Genomic DNA, 17,968 nt, shown 5'->3' on the forward strand with positions numbered 1-17,968 from the left:
ACCATTAGGTTATTTGGGTACTCTACATTGCCGCTAGGTGTGCGTGTCGTGGTTAGCTGGGATAGGCTCCAGCTCCTGTATGACCCTGACGGCTAAGCATCACAGAAAATGGATGGTTGGGCGTACTACCATGAACTACAGTACTGGAGCCAGCCACCAGGGGGCGATCGAATTGTTTTAGCTTTACTTCTGGGAGCCATTCATGTCATCCACCTTTGTATAATATCAATGATTCACATAGATGTGTAATACATTCATGATTCTACAGCCCCATATATAAAACAGCTCTGTTGGTATTTCTGTAGGTCGTTCTGTGTTGGATCCAAGAATGGTCAGTGCCCTTGTGAGCCCCTGGTTCTCCTGCTCTAAACTAGTCACCACTGTTCATTAAAAAGTTTCAACAGTTCCTAGTATCTTGCGGCATCTCTTCCACGGTTTCCATTAAGTTTCTTCTAATTGGCAAAACAGCGCCCCCTCCGGACCGTAACAGCAATGACATATGATTAACGATATCGCAGGTGACCGACGTCGTTAACGTTTGCTCTGGGTATGCTAGGTGTAGTTCATATCCTTCGATTAGCAATTAAAATAACTACTAGTAATGTTCTAACGAAATACCAGACTGTGAAGGGACAAAACTATTATTCAACATTCAAATTACAGGAGGGAGAGAGTTGGCTATTTTTTCGGTATTGCTGTTATCAGTTACTTTAGCTAGTTTCGTCTGTCTTGCTAGTCAGCAGCATTGAAGGATGGGGAGACCTGAGACAGAAAAACAAACACACGTACATAATCATCCTTGTATTAAGTGCAACGGGAGACTCTCTGACATGTAAGGAGCACGTTGGCTCCTTAAAGAAAATGAGAACGGCCTCTTCAAATAACGTGAGTAAAATAACTTTGCACCTTTATTTCTCAGCTATACTCTAACCTAACTGTGGCTCTGTGTCTTTACCGCTGGTTAAATGTCACGTCGGGGCTTTGTGGTATTTGTTGCTGTGTAGACTACACTACTTTTTCAGATTGCCTTAAACACTTAAGTTTGCCATTCTGCATTTCTAGAAGTTAAATCACTTGTTCACAGTGTGTAATTTGCCTATATTTATTCGTAGCCTGTTTTGAAAGTCAAGCTTTATTTGCTTAGCAGTGTTTCACCTATCTTTTGATTTTACGCGCTGCCTTATGAATAATGAATGTAAGTTATGCATGTAAGTCTTATATCGGATAGAGGCGCTGTTTTAGATTTTGGGGTATTGCACATCTGTTTTTATTCATTCACTACCAGCTTGTATCCAGAGTCAGTGCTAAAGCTCTGACAACCTTTGCTGTATGTACTGTTTATTGTTTTTAATGTAAATCTGTGGCCTAAGTGTCATATTTTAGTTTACTAATTCAATGTTATGTGGGTTGTTGTGTGCAAATGCATGCAAACTTAGCCCAATGCTATTGTGCCCATTGTCCAAATCTGGACACGGTAATATCATGTTGACTTTATGGTAGAAAGACACCAGCAGTGTTCTTACTGTTCTTACTATTCTCACAATTATTTCTTGCACCGTGCCTCCACTATTGGTGCATACCTATACCTCCACTGAAAATGTTCAAAAACAGGGTTTTAAATGGTAATTCTGTATTTTTAAACCTGAATCATATTTTTGTATATTTCAAGTCCAGTCAGCTTTATTATCAAATGTGCTATACATGCACGACATACAGCACAGATGAAATTCCAGTCCTCTTGGACCCACAGTGCAAACAGGCAATATAACAAAGATAAACACTCTCAGGTAATAAAAGAAAATATAAATAGGTAGTAGAAAAAAGACGTAAAATAAACATTCAAGGGTACTGGTGCAAATACTAAGTTAATAAAACAAAAAATAAACAGGCAAGGTCTATTTTGGTTGTGGTGAGGTAGTGCATTATAGTGCAAATGAGCAGGGGCAAATGTCCTTAAGCCTGCTGGTTTTGGCCCGGAGACTCTGCAGTCTTCTCCATAACGGCAGCAGGCTGAAGAGGCTGTCAGATGGATGTGTGGGGTCACCTGCAATCCTGATGGCTTTGCGGGTGAGGCCGGTGTTGTAGATGTCCAGAAGGAAAAGGAGAGAGACACCAATGATCCTCTCAGCTGCTCTCACGATGCGCTGCAGAGTCTTGTGGCAGGACACGGTGCATGCGCTGTACTACATGGTGATGCAGCTGGTCAGGATGCTCTCGATGGTGGCTCTGTAGAAGGTGTGCATGTTGGGGGATGGGGCTCTTGCTCTTCTCAGTTTGTAGAAGAAGTACAGGCACTGTTGGGCTTTTTTTTGACCAGTGATGCGGCCAAAAAGGCACAACAACGCCTGTTTAGGGGTGTACATGATCAATTGGTACAAAACATATTGAAACATTTTGCATTTATCATTTAAAGCCTGTAATTAAATAGGGCCCGAGATAACAACTACCAAAACTGGCCTTTCAACAGATAGAAGTAAAAAGTAGAGGGGTTTTTGTGTTATAAAATAAAAAAATTAGTACATATGTGGCGACATTGTTAAATGTTCAAATTACCAGTTACTGTATTATTTGAGTTCTGCCTACTGAGAGCAAGAGGAGAAGGATTTTCTGACTTTAGTCAATTAATGTTTTAGCAATGTTACTGAGTGATCATTTTGTGCACTGCCTGCTCTCTCTCAATTGCACATTTGTTTAAATGTCACTTTAGGGATGTTTCTTTGACTTATTAATTCCCCAGATTACCCTGTTCTAGTCCCAAAAGACAAATGTCTAACCCTAAGCCTTAACCTTAACATAAATCCAACAGACTGAAGCAATTTTGTTGTGCTTTCTGAATGTACACTATGTGGACAAAAGTATTCGGTCACGTGACCATTATACCAACAGAGATTGTAATGACATCACATTCTCAATATATCGACAGCTTTGCAGCTAGAACAGCTTCCGCTCTTCTGGGAAGGCTTTCCGCAAGATTTTGGTTTCTGTGGGAATTTTTGCCCATTGTCCAATAGTGAGGTCAGGCACTGATGTTAGACAGAAAGGCTTGCCTCGCAATCTCTGTTTCAGTTCATCCAAAACTTATTTGATGGGGTTGAGGTCAGGGCTCTGTGTGGTCCAGTCAAGTTCTTCCACACCAAACTCATCCAACCATGTCTGTATGGACTTTGCTTTGTGCACTGGGGTCATGCTGCAGTAGAAAAGGGCCTTCCCCAATCTATTGTTACAAAGTTGGAAGCATAGCATTATCCAAAATGCCTTGGTATGCTGGAGCAGTAAGATTTCCCTTCATTGGAAGTAAGGGGTCCAGTCCAAGCCCTGAAAAATAGTCCCATTCCATTACTTATGTCTATTTGTGGTGAAAACAAACAGATTTTTTTCTCCCCATTAGCCAATCCTGTTTGCATACTGGGCAGTCTCCCAGATCTCTGTCACACACACAGATACATCACCACTTCATTAGATGGCTATTGAGTGAGCTAAAGTGTGTTCTTGACATGACTCTCATTAATAAATCAACTCTACAGCTCGGGGAATCAGCTGGACCCTAACACACAGCGCTGTAACTCCCAGAGCCTCTGCAGGCACGCATGCACAGAGCTCTGGTGTTTTACTTATGTCAGCACTAGTTAGCTGTGTGTAGGACAGAATGATGCCCTATTGACATTCTCGTTTAGGAGTGGGACAGACTCTTACAGAGAGTCTCTTAAACTCAGCTTTAGAAAAATTATCTTTCAGCCATTTCTGCTTTATTAAATCTGAGAAAGATCTGAGCATTGATAAGCAAAGAAAAATCTCATGACATTGTCAGGAAGTGATGAAGTATGTGCTTTAGCCTGCTGATTCATGTTTTCCCTCTTTTCTTATGTCTGTCTTGCTTTTTAAAATCGTTTTAACTTCTCATTTCCTCTGAAAACGAGGACAAAACACTTCTATTATGATGATCCATGTCTCTAGTCTTTAAGATTTGCTGCTTCGCTCACCCCCCTTCTTGGTATCTGTCCATTATTGATGAGGGCTGATAAGTGGTTATTTAAGAAGCAGAGCTCTCCTTGGGTCTCACTGAGGTCACATGAGGATAACGCCCCAGTTGAGCTTCATCTTACTCTTCCCACACTGATTCACATTCACTTTAGCTCTGTGAAGACACACACACACACACACACACACACACACACACACACACACACACACACACATACACACACCCTTTTACTTTAAATCTATTAGCTGATGTTCAAGGTGACTCTAGCCTTTGGCAAATCAAACCAAAGCCAAAGTACCATAACTTATAATGATAATCTTTGAAGTCTGAGCACACAGTCATGTAATTCAATTAGAAATCCCCACAACGACTCATTAATAGTTTTGAGTGTGTGTTCTTAACAAGGATGGGATGTGAGTCCAGAACCATTTCCTCTAATGTAGATCTTTCAAGATGAGAGCAGCAGTTAAATGCCTAATTTGTAGTTATGATGGTGTGCACATGAGGGGTAATAGTGTGGGAGGAACGGCAAGAGGGGAAATGGAGACACTTTTAAAACATGTTTAACAGTTACATGGTACATGTGGGTGGGTGACTAAGGTGCACATGATTAGTTACAGAGAGGAGAGGCATACATAAGTGAGAGTCTTGGGAGACACGGTGAGAGATCATAAGAGAGAGCCAGAGAGATAAAAGACAAGTGTCCTGTAATTTGTTGTGCTGGTCGGTGGAGTTGTCACTAGGGGGAGCCGTGGACCTGCTGTCAGTTTGACAATAGACATGACTGCATAGGAGTATCAGTGTGTTTCTGTGTATATGAGTGTGTGAGAGAGAAATAACAAGTTGTCCACAGTAGATTTAACAGCAGTTTTCGCAGACAATTCTATTTCCTAAAGTTTCACTTCAGTATAAAAACTAACTGTAACACCAGAGAGCTGGACATTTTATAAATCTGCACAGTTTCATATTTGCCAAGACACTGTTTCTATAGTGCATTTATTTATTACAACTCAGAAACAAAAGCTTGCGCACTGCTGATGGCAGTGAATCAGAGCACCTTAAAAGTCAGCTGGATGTGAGTTCCAGGGATACTGTGTGTGTTTGTGAAGAGAGGACAAAGTGTTGGAGCACAGTGAGATGCTGTATTGCTTTAAGAAGTGCTGCAGTGCCCATGCAACAGTGGAATCTGTAGCAGAGTATCACCTACTGTTGTTTGCAAAGAGACGTTTCCAACTACAATATAATATCCAACCCCACTCTGTCAACAGTAAACAATTACCCCTCATTTACCTTCTCATCCCTCTCTCTCTCTCGCATTTTCCCTATCTGCCACTAAACCAGTTGTCTTAGAGTCTTTATCTTACTGCTGTCTCTCCTTGCCCATGTATGTTTCTTTGATTTTCTCTCCTTTTTTCTCCTTTCATCATTTCTCTCTATTGTTTAATCTTGCTTTCTACACCCCTCTGTTCTGTCATTATTTTTGTCCCTCCATCTACGTTCAAGTTTTAGTGTCACCATATATCTCCACTTCCCAGAGCTAAGCTGACACACTGGTGCAGGCAAAGTTTTGCTTCCTCACATCAGCACTTTTCTTGTCTTTTCTTTCTGTGTGTGTGTGTGTGTGTGTGTGTGTGTGTGTGTGTGTGTGTGTGTCTGTGTCTCCCCACAGATTGTAATATACAAGATTGGAGCTCAAGCGTGGAGCTTCGCCAGTCTGTGTGTGTGTGTGTGTGTGTGTGTGTGTGTGTGTGTGTGTGAGAGACTCTGTACAGTATGTGTGTACTCTGGTGCAGTGCTATCTTTTGTCAGAAAAGCTAATACACTGTAGTCTCCCTCAAGGCTTATTTAGAGAGGAAAGGTGAGAGAACAGAGGACAAAGAGTGGGATATGAGAGACTGCCATAATAACAATTTAAGTGTAGTGTAGACCCAGTACACACACACACACACACACACAATGGATTTTACTGCAGTATTTTTGACTGTTTAAACACTGCGATAAACGCCGTGAAACACTGTGTCAATAGAATATAGGACAGCAATGCTTTTCGGGCATTGTGTGCAAATGCTGGACAAGTGGTTGTCTAAATCATAATCCATAAATGAACAGTTATGTGTTTAGTTACTTCACTGCAGCAGTGCTGCAAAGATGCAGCAAACTGTGTCCAGTGACTGCAGTCTCTTATCTCACAGAGTCCACTATTTCATACCAGTTGTGTTGCAAAATTAACCAGAGCTTGATTGACTCCTACATGCTTTTGTAGACTGTAAAAAAAGTCCACTGTAATGCTCTTCTCTCTGCTCTTCTCCAGAAGTTCATTCAGAATTCAGTTTGAGCATGGACTAAGAAAACAAAAGCACACTACATGTGTCCTCAAATCACTGCACTGGTTTCCAGCACGAACTAAAACTGACTGATTTTCTGGAATTCCCTTGCTCCCTGATGTGTTTGACATGTTTAAAAGCTATAACCCACACCTCTCAGGTGATGTAAGCTCCGGTCAATTCAGAAATCCTGTAAAGCTGCCATTAGTTTTTATGCTCCGAGCTGCTGAAATAGCCTTCCTTAGCACTTGATGTGATCACACTCTCACTCATTTTAAAAGCAGCATAAAAACATTTATTTTTATGTTGCCTTTCAATGATGACTATTGTATCTTAGCTACTGAATGGTGTTTGCACATTCCTGTGTGCTTATTGTGACAGTTGTGAATTTCTTTCTTTCTTTCTTAATTTTCATGTAGAGCACATGGAGGTTTCTCCTGAGTATAAAACATTCAGTAGCTATGCCTTGCCTCATCTAAAATCTTTTCACTATTATTGTTAATTTATTTGCTGTGTAGCCCTTGTGGTGTTTCATTTGAATACCATATAAAATGATTTAATCTCCACTGCAGGAACAGATACTGATGGAAACAGTTTTACCTGTTTCACACAGGTGAAGTCAGTAAATCTTACTCATTGAGTTGTGTGTTGTGTGCATGGATGATGAATGGTGTTAGATGTGGTGCAGAAATTCCCTGTCAGCACACACGAGTGATGGGAAATCCCTTGAATCCCTTGAGCGTAGATCATTGCACACAAGCGCTCACACACGCACACGTAAATCAACACACACACAGTATGTATATACAAATCTACAGGTTTTCTCTTCTCATTTCATACATGATCAGCATTTTTAGTGTTTCTCAAAGTTTTGGAATTTTTGGTATAATATTTTCAATGCACAGAAATGGAGAGGAATCCCTCAGTGTCCTGATTTTCATGTAACTTCATGATTGAACATCAGAATGCTCAGCTCCTCTTACCAAGTTTGAACTTTGCTTCAGTGTTTGTGTGCCTGGCCCATGCTTATTTTTAGACACAGACCTATAACATTTTCTCATCTAGATGATTAGCAGTCATACTAAAGCACTTATGATCAGAGCCAAGTGGTTTGGCAGGATGTAAGAGCTCTCCTTCGTGCGACCGCTTCACCTTCCCATTATCTTCAAGTGGTTTCATTTTAACAGTTTTAGTTTAAAGTAATTTCGCTAATGATGATTCTCTTCAAAGTGAGAAAAAAAAAATGAATTTGTATATGAGGGTTATAATTTGGAAAAGACAAAAGTCTGCTTCCATTATCTACCATAGATAAATGTTACAATGCAAGTGTGGGAAGATAAATATAGCACACTTGACAGTTAGGTGCTAATATGCCCTAACATATCTAATAGTAGAGTGAAGGAGTCCAATCTATACACACCCACATGTTCATGAAAGTGGTCTAATGAGCCAAAGTAACTGAATCACCTGTCTTGATTTACTATATAGGCTCTGAAGTCCCTAATTATGCACAATGTTTTAATTTTTCATATATTATGACAGTTAAATTATATTTCAAGATATAATTATAATCTTCTACAAAAGAAGATGGCCCACAGCCAAACTAAATCACTTTTTGGTAAAGTGAAATGTGTTCATGTACACAAGGAGAACATGATAAAATGCAAGTAAAAGTATGAAACAATTTTTTTACCGACCCAAACAGTAATCATCAAGTAATTAGTGCATGAAATTGAAGCGCTGGAAGATGTGCAGTAAACCAGACACAGGTGTTTGATATAATCCAATTAACAATGTGATGAACCCACCAGAGCTGGTAGATGAAACACATGCAACATACGTATCACCCTCCATTTTCCTCTATGTGTCTTCTTTCTTCTCACAGACAATAAAACGCTGATGTAAGAGCACATCTCGTGTACATCATTGCACATGCAAATGAACGCATGCAAGCACAAATGCGTACACACGCAAACAGACACCATCTGTTTAATTCTCTCAAAAAGTTTGTAGCCAGAGCTTAGAACAATACTGAGCTCTCAGTATGATGCACAAGGAATAATTTTCATACAAATGAACTTTCCCTTTTTCTATTTCACCCAAGCTTTGCCCTTCAACACGCTCTATGGATTTGAGTGCTCCTTTATGTGGAGTGCTGCACTGCAATTTACTGTACACGTACCCCCTCAACCAACCAGCAAAAGTCTTTTTCCAGTGGTTTATGTACCGTGACCTCACTGTGGACCAATTTTAATTTAGCAACTGAAAGGTCAACATGAAAGAGCAGTACAGACTCTGTAGGAATTATATCATACTGGACAAAACTGCAGTTCATGATTTATGTCCATATACAGCAATGAATACTAATTACATGGGTCCTTTGCATCTTCCTATCTGAGACTTGATTATGGGCCCCAGTCAGACCAGGTCACATAATGTTCATTTTAATGACACTATATAGACATAATTATTGGGACACCTGACCATTACACCAAGAGGGACTTTAATGACATTGCATCCTTTGCAGCTATAACAGCTTCCACTCTTCTGGGGAGGCTTTCCAAAAGATTTTGGAGTGTTTCTGTGGGAATTTTTGCCCATTCATGCAGTAGAGCTTTTGTGAGATCTGACACTGATATTGGACAAAAGAAAGACCTGGCTCACAATGTCTGTTTTGCCCACAGTTGCTCCTTAATTGTGTAGAACATGTTGAGCTGCCAGTGCCATTATGTTTCTGTTAGGGGCTGTTTGGGACAACCACATTTTTGATTGGGCCTGATAAGCCTTGAATCTTTTTGGACCTTTTTGTTTTCACATTTATTTATGCACGTCAGGTATTCTACTTTTGAGTAATGGACCAGTGAAAACCTCTAATGTCAGTGCAGGTATAAGTGTGCTTTTCATGTGGTGGCACAAAAGCTGAAGGAATAGGTCCTGTGGTGCTGATTTGGTGTGGAGACTGGAGATTTTGTCCTTTATTTGACCATCAGTTGCCTTTTTGTCTAAGCTGAAAACTTGTTTTACCAAACTGTAGTTGTCATGTACAGATATTGTAGAAATACGTCAGCGCCAGCCTTGAACGTATTACAACTTTCAGAACCTTACAGAACTAGAGGAGGGGAAAGGTCACAATACATTTATAGCCCATGTGAACACTCTGCCTGTACTGTTAGAGGACTTCAGTACAATGCATAACCATTGCTCTGACCTTTGCGTGTGTGTTTGTGTTTAAATGCTGCATGAGTTGTTTAAAGTGCAGCAAGTACTTTAGTCTTTTATCACATTGTTTAGCCATTTGTCGCCCAAAATAATTCAAATGTCAGCCTGTACTTTCTTATTTACTGCATTTTCCAACACTTTGTTCTTTCTGCAACACAAACAAAACTGCAATAGAACTGCAGCAGCAATGTGTGTATATGTGTCTCTGAGAGCGTGACCAAAAGAAATATGCTCTGTCAGAAGTGGCATGACGGTCATAGATACAATTTAAAAAGTAAACTCAAGGGCACCTTGGTATGGGGTTCTCTCAACTTTGGCTCTGCTTGAGTGTTGCTCTCTTCTGCTGCTGTATTTTGTTAAAGCTTTAGGTTTTCTGGGTGTTGAGAAACTTTGAATTAAGGATTTGTTTTTTTGTTCCCTTAGATTCAGTCCTTCAGTGTGATTCAGTGGGGTTTTTGACCTCTGGCAGCACCAAGGAGCAGTTTTTCTATGAGAGGGCTCCCATTTTGGTTACACTTGCACCTGCACATGATAAACATTTCTGCCGGTACCATCACAGCATTCCACTGATCAACAGCTATTGCTAATGGACCAAACACAAATGATGCACCAGTGAAGAAGACTGCTTTATAGTAAACATGGATGTAAACAGTGCAGGTTTTGAGATAGGGAAAGATGACTACATTTTGGTGAGTAACTCTGAATATGAATGTAAGTTGTATTTGTTTACTGAAAACTCCACAGAGCACCATTAAAACAAGTGCTAAATTGGTTTTAATACTGATTGTGCCACCACATTAATTGTTTTAGTATCGTACCTCTATGGAAGGTGCCACCTTTGGAGATGTAGTGTAGTCAGCCTGTGGCAGATCAACAAGACCTTAACATTCTGTTTCTTTACACTACTTGTTACATTCACTTTATTTTTCAAGGTAACCAGTATACATGTATCCCTTGTTCCTCCAGATGCTGCCTGGATGCCATCTGGCATTTTTATTCCTTCCTGGTGTTATTTTATTGCTGCTTTTTCCCACACACACAACGCCTCCATACTGTTTCCATAGCAATGCTATTACTGAGATGACGGTTTTCTCTTGTTGTTACCACTCTTCACTATCAAGTGTCCATATCTGGAGACTCTCTAGCAGCCAGGAACACTGCTCTCTGCAACAAATAGCTAATTGTGGTGCAGGTAGTGTAGGAGTATGTGCTTATTACATGGTGCAAGTTTGAGAACAACCATATTATGTCATGCATTTAGGTACAACGGACAAAAGTTTACAAAAGAAGTTGTGCCTTATAATTTTGCTCTCAGAAATTCTCATGTAAACGCACTGTGTAGAAATTCAAGCAAATTCATTTTAGGATTTAACAGCATGATGATTGACATTTCCAAAGGCTTACAAAGAAATTAAACCAGGAGTGGCAGCCTTTGACTTATTTACAATATAAGCTGCTTTCTGTGCTGAATATTACTTCATACATCTAGAACACTAGATTTTATTTCCTCTTTCAGATTGCTCCCTTGGAACACATTCATATTTACAGTAGTGACCCTGGATGGATACAGCAGTGACCTGAGCTGCAGTGGGAGGAAGCGTTAACCTAGACACAGACTCACACAGACACACACAGACGCACACAGTGGGAGATATTCAAGTCTCAGTACAAATATAGCGCTGCTGAAGCTCTCTGGGAGAAGTGTGAGAGCATAGTGCCTTGCTCGCAGGCACTTTATGATGAGTTCCTTTGTTGTTTGTGCATGCAAAACATTTCAGTCCAGACATATGGTGCTAACAGCTCATGTGGCTCTATGCACAGATATTATTGCCATGGTGACCAACCTGGGGATTCAAAACAGTAATGGTATGCAAGAGAAGGACTTAAGACTCATATTCAAAAGTTTGAAATCTCCTTTTATATTGATGTTATTATTCACACACTGAATGTATCATTTACATTTGACATAATTTTGGCCTCAGAAGAAGAACTTCTGTTTGGTCATTGGCCCCGCAGTGTTGCATGACATTGGAGAAACCAAAACCACCTTTTAAAGGTAAAACCAAAAGTGAACAAACTGGTAATCACAGTAATAATCTGGGAACTGTGTGCGGCAAGTACTGTAGGTCAAATTAAGGTTGTCAGCTCATGCTGATGTGTGTACAGGGTGAATAAAACACCTACTCTAATGTCAGATACATCAACATGTCATAGACATCAGCAAATGACACAGTTGTCCATAATAACAGTGATAGTGATGATAATATTATTATAATTTAAACAGGATACTAGGATACCTGATGTTTATATTTTTCATGACTGTGACATATTCTACAGAAAGTGACACCGAAACTGAAGTGTAATGCTGGTATGAGATTAATATGACCATCGACAAAATAATTTTTTTTCATTTTCTTATCAGCACTGCAACCACTACAAGTGCAGCCCTATTTATTAATTTTATGCTCAAAATGGGCCTGCAGAAGTAATTAATTAAAAAGAATTCTAATAATAGAATGACAAGTAAAGATGTTTAACTAACGCACACTGTTAGGACATCTAGCTGTCCAAGTTACTGCTTTGTACTGCTGTATTAACCATAACTGACCTGTTATTTTTTTGGATGCAACTCTAAGACCGTCCTCAGCACAGGGAGTGGAGGTGACTGGCTGTGGTAGTGATAGATACAAGGTCATGACACTTTGACCCTGCTTATCGTCGGCAGCTGTCTCAAGTCTTAATGACTAGCTGTAATCTAATGCTCCTCTGAGAACAATGACACCAGCTAAATGAATACACTCGGGATTACGACCCAGTGGTGACCTGCCTGTCGGTGTGTGTATGTGAGTGTGCGTTTGGGTTTGAGTAAGTGATACCGAGAGTAAAGAGAGGCACTTATTTTATTAAGCTGTCGGCATGCTCACATGTGCTTGTGGTGATTGCTCAAAGTGGAATTTTCTAATAGAGGCAAATACTCTCACCAAATAGCACACATTGATCCTACTCCTCGTGATTAGATGCTTAATCGAGTTTTTGACAGAATGACGGAGGTGTATCTGTGTTTCTATCTGTGTAAAGTTGTAATGTCAGTGTGTTGTCAGTGACATGGTTGAATATGTCTCCAAATTAGTAAAAATTGTCTGCATTGTTTGGGCATGATTATATATTTGGCACAGTTTTAAGGGGCATTTTTTTATGAGAGAACTGCGAAACAATCTTAATTATAAACTAAACACTTGATTTTAAGTAGAGTCATGTACTGTAATATTTAATCAGTGCTCTGTTACATAAGCCCCTCTTGGTCTAGAGGAGATGTGGTTTTATTTTCAGGGGTAATTTTGTTGACACCATGAGTGGAGGTGGCAGCTGTAGAGCGTCTGCTGTGTCTTCCCACTGTGACACACCTCAGTGCTCTGCCGCCGGATCACTGAAGCTCTGGCTTTCATGAAAAACTGAGTGGGGATGTTTTGAAGAGAATTGTTATTCTACCACGCTGAAAAGTCTCATGAGACCTTTAAATGAAATCACAAAAATATCTCACTTTTGTTTGTATTGACCTTTATTTTTATTTCCCTGGTTAGTCACCTCCTGTACATGACAAACTACAGTGTGTGATGTATTTTCACAGGGAAGTATTGCAAATGTTGAAGATTTATAAATGAAACAATTAAGGCAAATAAAGTGTAATTATAAAGCTCAGTGATTGGTCATTAAAATCACGTTACAGTCCATCTTATGCTTGCTGATGTGCTTCCTCTGCAGAACATGCTCGCAGCTGTGTTTCTGTGAGATGGAGGAGGGGATGAATCAGTCTCATTTGAGACCCAGTACATACGTGCCTTCATGGTATGGCCCATGATTGACATGAGGGTGATCTCAGGGTCGACACTCATCACTGTTATAAGCTTATGGCTTGTAGTATCCTTGACCTGTGATCTACCCAGTGTCAATGTGTGAACCACTTAAATCATACAAAATTTGAGAAACAAATCCTCCAGAGTAATACATGACATTCATTTGATATCACTGAACATGTGCACATGCTTTTCAAGCTCATTAATGTTAAATAACTTCACAGGAACTAAAATCATACACCATTCCCAGTGACACATAAGAGCTCTTACAGAGATTATTTAAAGCCTCAATAACTGTAATATAGCAAATTATGATATGTTAACATACAAAACATACAAAAATAATACACACAAAATGTAACATGTAAGCTGCCTGTCGTGTACTTGATTCAGCCTTGAGCAAAGAGTTTGCTGGAAGTTTTAGGGGTGAGACAGCTTCCGTGGTGTCAACCATTTGTACTGAGAACGAGGTTACTTCAGTACTACAGGTGAAGTGGAAAAGCTGCTCTTATGGATTTTAATGGGTATGATGGGTCAATGAAGCATTCATGCTCACTGTGTTTCTTTGTCATTCTGCCCTTTGACCTGTGGCCTCAATCATGGCTGGAGGAACCAAGAAAGATTTAATGATAGTGTGACTTTGTGTGTGCTATAGCAATTTCACAGGGCTGTCACTTTGAAATAGCAGACTGAATTGTTCTTTTGCTCTGCACAAAGCCTTGATATTATTTTGTTTTCTCTGTTGACACACCTTAAGCCCCTTAATGACACACTGTGAGGGTGACTGAAAATGATATATCATTTATTTTAAAAACATTTCTTCTATAGTTCAGCATCCTTCTCTTGAGGTTAACTGCATTTGTTTTCTGTGAACTTGATGCAGCACTGGAATTATTGTTGGGGGTCTAAGATCTAATCTAATCTATGTTACAACTAAAGTTTGGAGAAATAAAAATTTTGGTGGTACAGTCTGTCTTGGGGAGACAGACTCTTAATCCCCATGAGTTCCAGGGGTCTTTCACCCTTCTCTTGTTTTTGGTCCTCATTGCTGACATTGAACTGTTGTTTGTGTCATAGTTTACATTCTCATCTGGGAATGTCCTCCCAAGAAGCACAACAGCATCAGTCATTTCAACAAATGCCCTGAAAACGACAAGTCTTTGTGGCTGTAAAAGAACTCAGGTGACTTTATTGTGGAGTGACGAGCACAACGTCAGACTTTAACACAGGGAACTGCTATTCAGTCTGCAACCCCGGTAAGGCACATGTTTAGTCTGTTTTTCTATGGTTTTGCTTATTGTGCAGTGTTGGTAGAAATGTTAGGATACAACTCAAGTCAGATTTGCTTCACAGCAGTGTCAAATCTTTCTTTTAACAACCTCCCTACAGCTGCCAAAAATGGTTCAGTCCTTGGCAGTTGGAACAGCTCAGTCCTGTGGGCAGGAGACGAGGAGCTTACAGTCATAAGGAGCGTTGACATCCCTGATCTCTGCTCTGTCAGGCATACGTCATGGCTCTCTGGGCAGAGCCTCACACAAGGGCATAAGTGTACAGTATGTACTGTACTGAATGTGTCTATGTTTTGGCCTGCAGGACATAGAGGACATCGGTTTACTAACAATATGTTTCCTATGTAATGATGTTGCAAAATCAAGGTTTCCCAGTAATATTCCATGCATATTTAACTAATATAAAGAAACAGCTTAATGAAACTGTGCAGTGACATATTGGTAAGTCAATATGGTGATAGCTTTGGCATTTCATTTGTGATTGTGACAGTGTGACTAACTCCCATGCTAATCAGCTTGATGTGCTAACCTCAGCACATATTGGTAACAGCAGGTGGCTGAAAGTTTTGGAGCAGAACTTGTGCTTGTGAACTTTCAGGATTATGTGCATCAGTGTACATACCATGTGGAATGTGGCTGTGTGTACAACGATCTGCACACTGTGACCGACAAATATGAATGCACAGGCCATTACAGCCCTGTGATATTTCTTTCATGACTCCGAAATACATTTTGTCATCTTTGTATTTTAAAGGATGGGCATAACGAATAAGCTGATGCTCTAAATGCTGTGGTGTTCAATATCAGTGTGTGCTACATACTTACAAATATACAATATACAAATAAATAAAATTAGTAATGTGCATTGTAGTACTCTGTTAAAAATTAGCTATTGATGTTATGCTGAGATTAGATATTCAAGTATCAAGTGTGTGATTGCTATTATCCAGTTTCTGTCTTCTGAGTTCTGAGTTTCAATCTTCTGAGTCCATCGTTTAGCACAGTCCATTTACAGTCTGTTAGCATCTTATAATTAAACTGAGACTGTTATCATACAAGTATGTGTATATTTTGTGCACTACAGGTCTCTTGCTAAGTACAAAAAGCTTTTACTGCCTGCCATGTGTATTATGAAAGTGATGCTCACATCAGTGTTAGATCAGGGAGCATTGAACTGAGGAAGGTTACACTGTTTGTGGTGATGCACAAACATACATTCAACATACATTCATTAACTCTTTCAATCTTTATTTTAATTCAGAAATGCATTGAGGTCAAGACCTCATTTACAGTATAGCAGTAAAGTAAAACTTAGACAAAAGATCTCAGACAGCAAGAAACACAAACAGGAAGCTTAGATTAAAAATGGCAACAAAAAGTAAAGATAATAAAAATCCCCAAAAAATAATAAAACACACACACACACACATGCACACACACTCACTCACATACACTCACACATAGCGTGGTGCATCTCATTTGGATTTCATTATGTAGTGTGTGGGCTTTTGCTGACAAAGCTCATGATCCTGCATAAAGTAGAACACACACACACACACACAAATAGACACACACAGGTGCAAAAGTAGGACACAGTCTCTGTCTTACGCTCAGAGTTATGAGTGTGTCATCATCACTGCGTGCTTGCGGGGCAGTTGCTGGGAAAATAAAAACAAAAATTGATGATAATCTGAAAAATCGTAAAAAAGGCTTAAAATATGTGGACATGTAAATTAGACCACAGAATTTGATTTGTCAACACAACCAATAGCTAGCGAATGTCACTGTTATGGCTTGTCAGTTGATTAATTTTAAAAACATCATCTACTGTGCACGTACCGTTATGGGACACAGCTGCAAAGACTCTTGAGAGGCTCGCTGATGCATCAGTTTGAGTTTCTCAGCTGGAAGAGCAGAGATACCAGGTTGTGAGGGTAATGAGTCAATTTAGTGTTATATAGTTGTTCAATTACGAATTATGTGTTGTCTGTCTACCTCTGAAATGCACACGAGCACACAGAGCTGTATCATTAATCTTTAATCCAAACCCATATCAGTGTCATGGTGGAGATTTCAGGGAACAGCAATAAGTGACCTTTAAATGCCGACTAATGATCTATTATAGCTTCTTAACCTCCTCTAGCATTGGAAGAAGTGATGACTCCTTTCTGCCTGTTTCTGGACACTGACTTGTGCAATTATTAAAGCTGTCAGCTTAAAGGTTAGAATTTCTTTGTGTGTGCAATTAAAAACGAATGAATGAATGGATGAACGCTTAATTGTTGCTGCACAAAAGCTGAAATTCACCAACATCCAAGATTGATAGCAGAGCAGTAACCACAACTGAGTGGTCATATAGGCACAATCAAGAGAAATATCTTGATCTGAAAATACATTTCAAATAAAACACCATATGTTGGGGGTAGGATTATTTTACAACAAATTATGAATTGCTTGACCCGAGTGCCGAATGCCGAGTGACACTCTTCAACATTTGAGAAAAGTAGCAGTAGCTGCCACAGAGTACAAGCAGGCTGGAAGACTTACAGTATGTATACAGTTTATTAGTGGCTCTCTGAGTTCACCTTTGCTTCTCTGAGCTGCAAAGTAGCTGAAAAACCTGTAATAAAACATTAATGCTTGTATTGATTGTTGCTGAATTGTAGCCTCCTTTATTGAGCAACAGAGCAATAAAATCATGGCGCTTTAGATAATTTAATAAAACTTGCCACAGCATGTGTCCATGTGGGTATATGCTGGTGAGTGCATTTTTCCTGTGTTATATGAGGAATATTGATTCTTGGCTCTCACACAATGCATTTATCACTTGTATTTCAGTCATAATTGCTCTGTGTTCATATCATTGCACACAGATCCTTTCAGTCATTTTTAAGCCAAAATTTCAAACACTTGCTCCTTAAATGTAAACATGTGGGAAATTTAGTCTTTTAGAAAATTTTCTAAATAATTGATTGATTAATTTATACGGAAAGAAACAGAAGATAACACACTTCAAAACAAAAAGATGTTAATTAAATGTTTATAAATAATGTTGTTGTTGTTAGTTGTAATGGCAGTAACAGGCCTAGCAAATCCAAACAAATAGTCAAATAGTTCAGCCATCTGAACAAATAATTAAATTCAGACCGATTAACAAGTAAGACTATTGGACTACAGCGCTGCTGTTGTCATGTCATTTTCTTTGTTCAAAATTTTTATTTTAGCATTTTTGCATGGTAACATTTAGTACTGAGTACCAAACAAAGTACAGATGAGGCTGGGGGAAAGTTTGGATTTTGG

At 39.4% G+C, this 17,968-nt stretch overlaps 1 long non-coding RNA gene across 1 annotated transcript; it reads left to right on the forward strand.

Moving 5' to 3' along the window:
* The first annotated feature begins 508 nt into the window (after nt 1–508).
* On the forward strand, nt 509–15,385 carry LOC124058962. Its single transcript, XR_006843346.1, has 3 exons — nt 509–885; nt 14,457–14,635; nt 14,769–15,385. It is a non-coding gene; the product is annotated as an uncharacterized LOC124058962 (long non-coding RNA).
* The last annotated feature ends 2,583 nt before the right edge of the window (nt 15,386–17,968 follow it).

The sequence above is a fragment of the Scatophagus argus genome, chromosome 5, assembly GCF_020382885.2.
Source record: "Scatophagus argus isolate fScaArg1 chromosome 5, fScaArg1.pri, whole genome shotgun sequence".
In the NCBI taxonomy this organism is placed as follows: domain Eukaryota; kingdom Metazoa; phylum Chordata; class Actinopteri; family Scatophagidae; genus Scatophagus; species Scatophagus argus.